Source organism: Zea mays, chromosome 1 (assembly GCF_902167145.1).
Source record: "Zea mays cultivar B73 chromosome 1, Zm-B73-REFERENCE-NAM-5.0, whole genome shotgun sequence".
Classification (NCBI taxonomy): domain Eukaryota; kingdom Viridiplantae; phylum Streptophyta; class Magnoliopsida; order Poales; family Poaceae; genus Zea; species Zea mays.
In genome coordinates, this window is record NC_050096.1 from 22849978 (window position 1) to 22855977 (window position 6000).

Below are 6000 nucleotides of genomic sequence, written 5' to 3' on the forward strand. Positions count from 1 at the left end.
GAAGAAAAATATGAAGAAGGTGGTCTACTACGAGACCGACTCTTCGTCACCCTCCACCTCCGGCTCGGAATTGGCATCCGCCACTTCTAAGCGCCATGAGCGCAAGAAGTATAGTAAGATGCCCCTTCGCTATCCTCGCATTTCAAAACGCACTCCATTACTTTCCGTCCCATTAGGCAAACTACCTATGTTTGATGGTGAAGATTATTCTATGTGGAGTGATAAAATGAGGCATCACCTAACCTCACTCCATAAAAGTATATGGGATATTGTTGAGTATGGAGCGCAAGTACCAAAGGAAGGGGACAAGGATTATGATTCAGAGGAGGTCGAACAAATCCAACACTTCAACTCCCAAGCCACTACTATACTCCTCACCTCTCTAAGTCGAGAGGAGTATAATAAGGTGCAAGGGTTGAAGAGCGCAAAGGAGATTTGGGACGTGCTCAAGACCGCGCACGAAGGAGACGAGGTGACCAAGATCACCAAGAGGGAGACGATCGAGGGGGAGCTCCGTCGGTTCATGCTTCACCAAGGGGAGGAGCCACAAGCAATGTACAACCAGCTCAAGACCTTGGTGAACCAAGTGTGCAACCTTGGGAGCACCAAATGGGATGACCATGAGATGGTCAAGGTTATTCTAAGATCACTTGTATTTCTTAATCCCACTCAAGTTCAATTAATTCGTGGTAATCCTAGATACAAGCTAATGTCTCCCGAGGAAGTGATAGGAAAATTTGTGAGCTTTGAATTGATGATCAAAGGCTCCAAGAAAATCATCGAGCAAGGCGCCTCCTCCACACCCGATGTGCAACCCGTGGCATTTAAGGCAACGGAGGAGAAGAAAGAAGACTCTACACCGAGTAGGGTCCCCATCAACGCCTCCAAGCTCGACAATGAGGAATTGAAGAGCGCAAAGGAGATTTGGGACGTGCTCAAGACCGCGCACGAAGGAGACGAGGTGACCAAGATCACCAAGAGGGAGACGATCGAGGGGGAGCTCCGTCGGTTCATGCTTCACCAAGGGGAGGAGCCACAAGCAATGTACAACCAGCTCAAGACCTTGGTGAACCAAGTGTGCAACCTTGGGAGCACCAAATGGGATGACCATGAGATGGTCAAGGTTATTCTAAGATCACTTGTATTTCTTAATCCCACTCAAGTTCAATTAATTCGTGGTAATCCTAGATACAAGCTAATGTCTCCCGAGGAAGTGATAGGAAAATTTGTGAGCTTTGAATTGATGATCAAAGGCTCCAAGAAAATCATCGAGCAAGGCGCCTCCTCCACACCCGATGTGCAACCCGTGGCATTTAAGGCAACGGAGGAGAAGAAAGAAGACTCTACACCGAGTAGGGTCCCCATCAACGCCTCCAAGCTCGACAATGAGGAGATGGCGCTCATCATCAAGAGCTTCCGTCAAATCCTCAAGCAAAGGAGGGGGAAGGACTACAAGCCCCGCTGTAAGAAAGTTTGCTACAAGTGTGGTAAGCCCGGTCATTTTATTGCAAAATGTTCTTTATCAAGTGATAGTGACAGGGGCGACGACAAGAAGGGAAAGAGAAGAGAAAAGAAGAGATACTACAAGAAGAAGGGCAGCTATGCCCACGATTGCCGGGAGTGGGACTCCGACGAGAGCTCCACCGACTCCTCCTCCGACGAGGACGCCGCCAACATCGCCGTCAACAAGGGACTTCTCTTCCCCAACGTCGGCCACAAGTGCCTCATGGCAAAGGACGGCAAGAAGAAGAAGGTAAAATGTAAATCCTCCACTAAGTATGCAACATCTAGTGATGAGGCTAGCTCTAGTGATGATGAGGGTGATTTATTAACACTTTTTTCCAACCTAAACATGCAACAAAAGGAGAAATTAAATGAGTTAATTAGTGCTATTCATGAGAAGGATGAACTCTTGGACTCCCAAGAGGACTTCCTAATTAAAGAAAACAAAAGGCATGTTAAGGTTAAAAATGCTTATGCTCTAGAGGTAGAAAAATGTGAAAATTTATCTAGTGAGCTAAGCACTTGCCATGATGTTATTTCCAACCTTAGAAATGAACGTGCCAAACTAATTGCTAAGGTTGAGAAATCAAATGATTGTGATGATTCAATTGACAATCTTAGAAATGATAATGCTAGTTCGATTACTAAGATTGAAAAATTGAATGCCTCTCTTGCTAGCCTTAGAAATGAAAATGAAAAATTAATTGCTAAGGCTAAGGAATTAGATGTTTGCAATGTTTCTATTTCCAATCTTAGAGATGAGAATGACATTTTACATGCTAAGATTGTTGAACTAAATTCTTGCAAACCCTCTACATCTACCGTTGAGCATGTTACTATTTGCACTAGATGTAGAGATATTAACATTGATGCTATTCATGATCACATTGCTATGATTAAACAACAAAATGATCATATAGCAAAATTATATGCTAAAATTGTCGAGCATGAACTAGAAAATGAGAAATTTAAATTTGCTCGAAGCATGCTTTATAGTGGGAGACGCCCTAGCATTAAGGATGGCATTGGCTTCCAATAGGGAGGCAATGTCAAACTTAATGCCCCTCCTAAAAGATTATCTACTTTGTTAAGGGCAAGGCTCCCATGCCTCAGGATAACGAGGGTTACATTTTGTACCCTGTCGGTTATCCCGAGCACAAAATTAGGAGAATTCATTCTAGGAAGTCTCACTCTGGCTCTAATCATGCTTTTATGTATAAGAGTGAGGCATCTAGTTCTAGGCAATCAACCCGTGCTAAATTGCCTAAGAAGAAAACTCCTATTGCATCAAATGAACCTAACATTTCATTTAAGACTTTTGATGCATCATATGTTTTAACTAACAAATCAGGCAAAGTAGTTGTCAAATATGTTGGGGGCAAACACAAGGGGTCAAAGACTTGTGTTTGGGTACCCAAGGTGCTTATTTCTAATGTCAAAGGACCCAAGACCGTTTGGGTACCTAAGAACAAGGCCTAAATTTGTTTTGTAGGTTTATGCATCCGGGGGCTCAAGTTGGATCATTGATAGCGGGTGCACAAACCACATGACAGGGGAGAAAAGAATGTTCTCCTCCTATGAGAAAAACCAAGATCCCCAACGAGCCATCACATTCGGGGATGGAAATCAAGGTTTGGTCAAAGGATTGGGTAAAATTGCTATATCTCCTGACCATTCTATTTCCAATGTTTTTCTTGTAGATTCTTTAGATTACAATTTGCTTTCCGTTTCTCAATTATGTAAAATGGGCTACAACTGTCTTTTTACGGATATAGGTGCTACTGTCTTTAGAAGAAGTGATGATTCAGTAGCATTTAAGGGAGTGTTAGAGGGTCAGCTATACTTAGTAGATTTTGATAGAGCTGAACTCGACACTTGCTTAATTGCTAAGACTAACATGGGTTGGCTCTGGCACCACCGACTAGCCCATGTTGGGACGAAGAATCTTCATAAGCTTCTAAAGGGAGAACACATTTTGGGACTAACCAATGTTCATTTTGAGAAAGACAGGGTCTGTAGTGCATGTCAAGCAGGGAAGCAAATTGGAGCCCATCATCCACACAAAAACATCATGACGACCGACAGGCCGCTTGAGCTACTCCACATGGATCTATTCGGCCCGATAGCTTACATAAGCATCGACGGGAGTAAGTATTGTCTTGTAATTGTGGATGATTATTCTCGCTTCACTTGGGTGTTCTTTTTGCAGGAAAAATCCCAAACCCAAGAGACCTTAAAAGGATTCTTGAGACGGGCTCAAAATGAGTTCGGCTTGAGGATCAAGAAGATTAGAAGCGACAACGGGACGGAGTTCAAGAACTCTCAAATTGAAGGCTTCCTTGAGGAGGAGGGCATCAAGCATGAGTTCTCTTCTCCCTACACGCCACAACAAAATGGTGTAGTGGAGAGGAAGAATAGAACTCTTTTGGACATGGCAAGGACCATGCTTGATGAGTACAAGACCTCAGATCGGTTTTGGGCCGAAGCGGTCAACACCGCTTGCTACGCCATCAACCGGTTATATCTTCACCAAATCCTCAAGAAGACATCGTATGAACTCCTAACTGGTAAAAAGCCTAATGTTTCATATTTTAGAGTCTTTGGTAGCAAATGCTTTATTCTTGTTAAAACAGGTAGAAAATCTAAATTTGCTCCTAAGGCTGTAGAAGGCTTTTTACTAGGTTATGACTCAAACACAAGGGCATATAGAGTCTTTAACAAATCCACTGGAGTAGTTGAAGTCTCTTGTGACATTGTGTTTGATGAGACTAACGACTCTCAAATAGAGCAAGTTGATCTTGATGAGCTAGATGATGAAGAGGCTTCGTGCGTCGCGCTAAGGAACATGTCCATTGGGGATGTGTGTCCTAAGGAATCCGAAGAGCCTCCACAAGCACAAGATCAACCATCTTCCTCCATGCAAGCATCTCCACCAACTCAAGATGAGGATCAAGCTCAAGATGATGAAAATGAAGATCAAGTGGAGCCACCTCAAGAGGAGGACAATGATCAAGGGGGAGATGCTAATAATCAAGACAAGGAAGATGATGACGGTCCAAGACCGCCACACCCAAGAGTTCACCAAGTAATCCAACGAGATCACCTCGTGAACACCATTCTTAGCGACATTCATAAGGGGGTAACTACTCTATCTCGTGTTGCTCATTTTTGTGAACATTACTCTTTTGTTTCCTCTATTGAGCCACACAGGGTAGAGGAAGCACTTCAAGATTCAGATTGGGTGCTGGCGATGCAAGAGGAACTCAACAACTTCATGAGGAATGAGGTATGGCATTTAGTTCCACGTCCTAACCAAAATGTTGTAGGAACCAAGTGGGTCTTCCGCAACAAGCAAGATGAGCATGTTGTGGTGACAAGGAACAAAGCCCGACTTGTGGCCAAGGGTTATTCACAAGTCGAAGGTTTGGATTTTGGTGAAACCTATGCACCCGTAGCTAGGCTTGAGTCAATTCGTATATTACTTGCCTATGCTACTTACCATGGCTTTAAGCTTTACCAAATGGACGTGAAAAGTGTCTTCCTCAATGAACCAATCAAGGAGGAGGTCTATGTTGAGCAACCTCCTGGCTTTGAAGATAGTGAGTACCCTAACCATGTCTATAAACTCTCTAAGGCGCTTTATGGGCTCAAGCAAGCCCCAAGAGCATGGTATGAATGCCTAAGAGATTTTCTTATTGCTAATGGCTTCAAAGTCGTAAAAGCCGATCCTACTCTCTTTACTAAAACACTTGCAAATGATTTGTTTCTATGCCAAATTTATGTTGATGATATCATATTTGGGTCTACTAACGAATCTACATGTGAAGAGTTTAGTAGGATCATGACTCAAAAATTCGAGATGTCTATGATGGGGGAGTTGAAGTATTTCTTAGGATTTCAAGTGAAGCAACTCCAAGAGGGCACCTTCATTAGCCAAACGAAGTACATTCAAGACATACTCACAAAGTTTGGGATGAAGGATGCCAAGCCCATCAAGACACCCATGGGAACCAATGGGCATCTCGACCTCGACACGGGAGGTAAATCCGTAGATCAAAAGGTATACCGGTCGATGATAGGTTCTTTACTCTATTTATGTGCTTCACGACCGGATATTATGCTTTCCGTATGCATGTGTTCAAGATTCCAAGCCGATCCTAAGAAAGTTCACCTTAGGGCTGTAAAACGAATCTTGAGATATTTAGTTTATACTCCTAAGTTTGGCCTTTGGTACCCCAGGGGATCCACATTTGATTTAATTGGTTATTTCGATGCTGATTGGGCAGGGTGTAAAATTAATAGAAAGAGCACATCAGGGACTTGCCAGTTCTTGGGAAGATCTCTGGTGTCTTGGGCTTCAAAGAAGCAAAATTTTGTGGCTCTTTCTACCGCCGAAGCCGAGTATATTGCCGCAGGCCATTGTTGCGTGCAATTGCTTTGGATGAGGCAAACCCTCAGGGACTATGGTTACAAATTAACCAAAGTTCCTCTTCTATG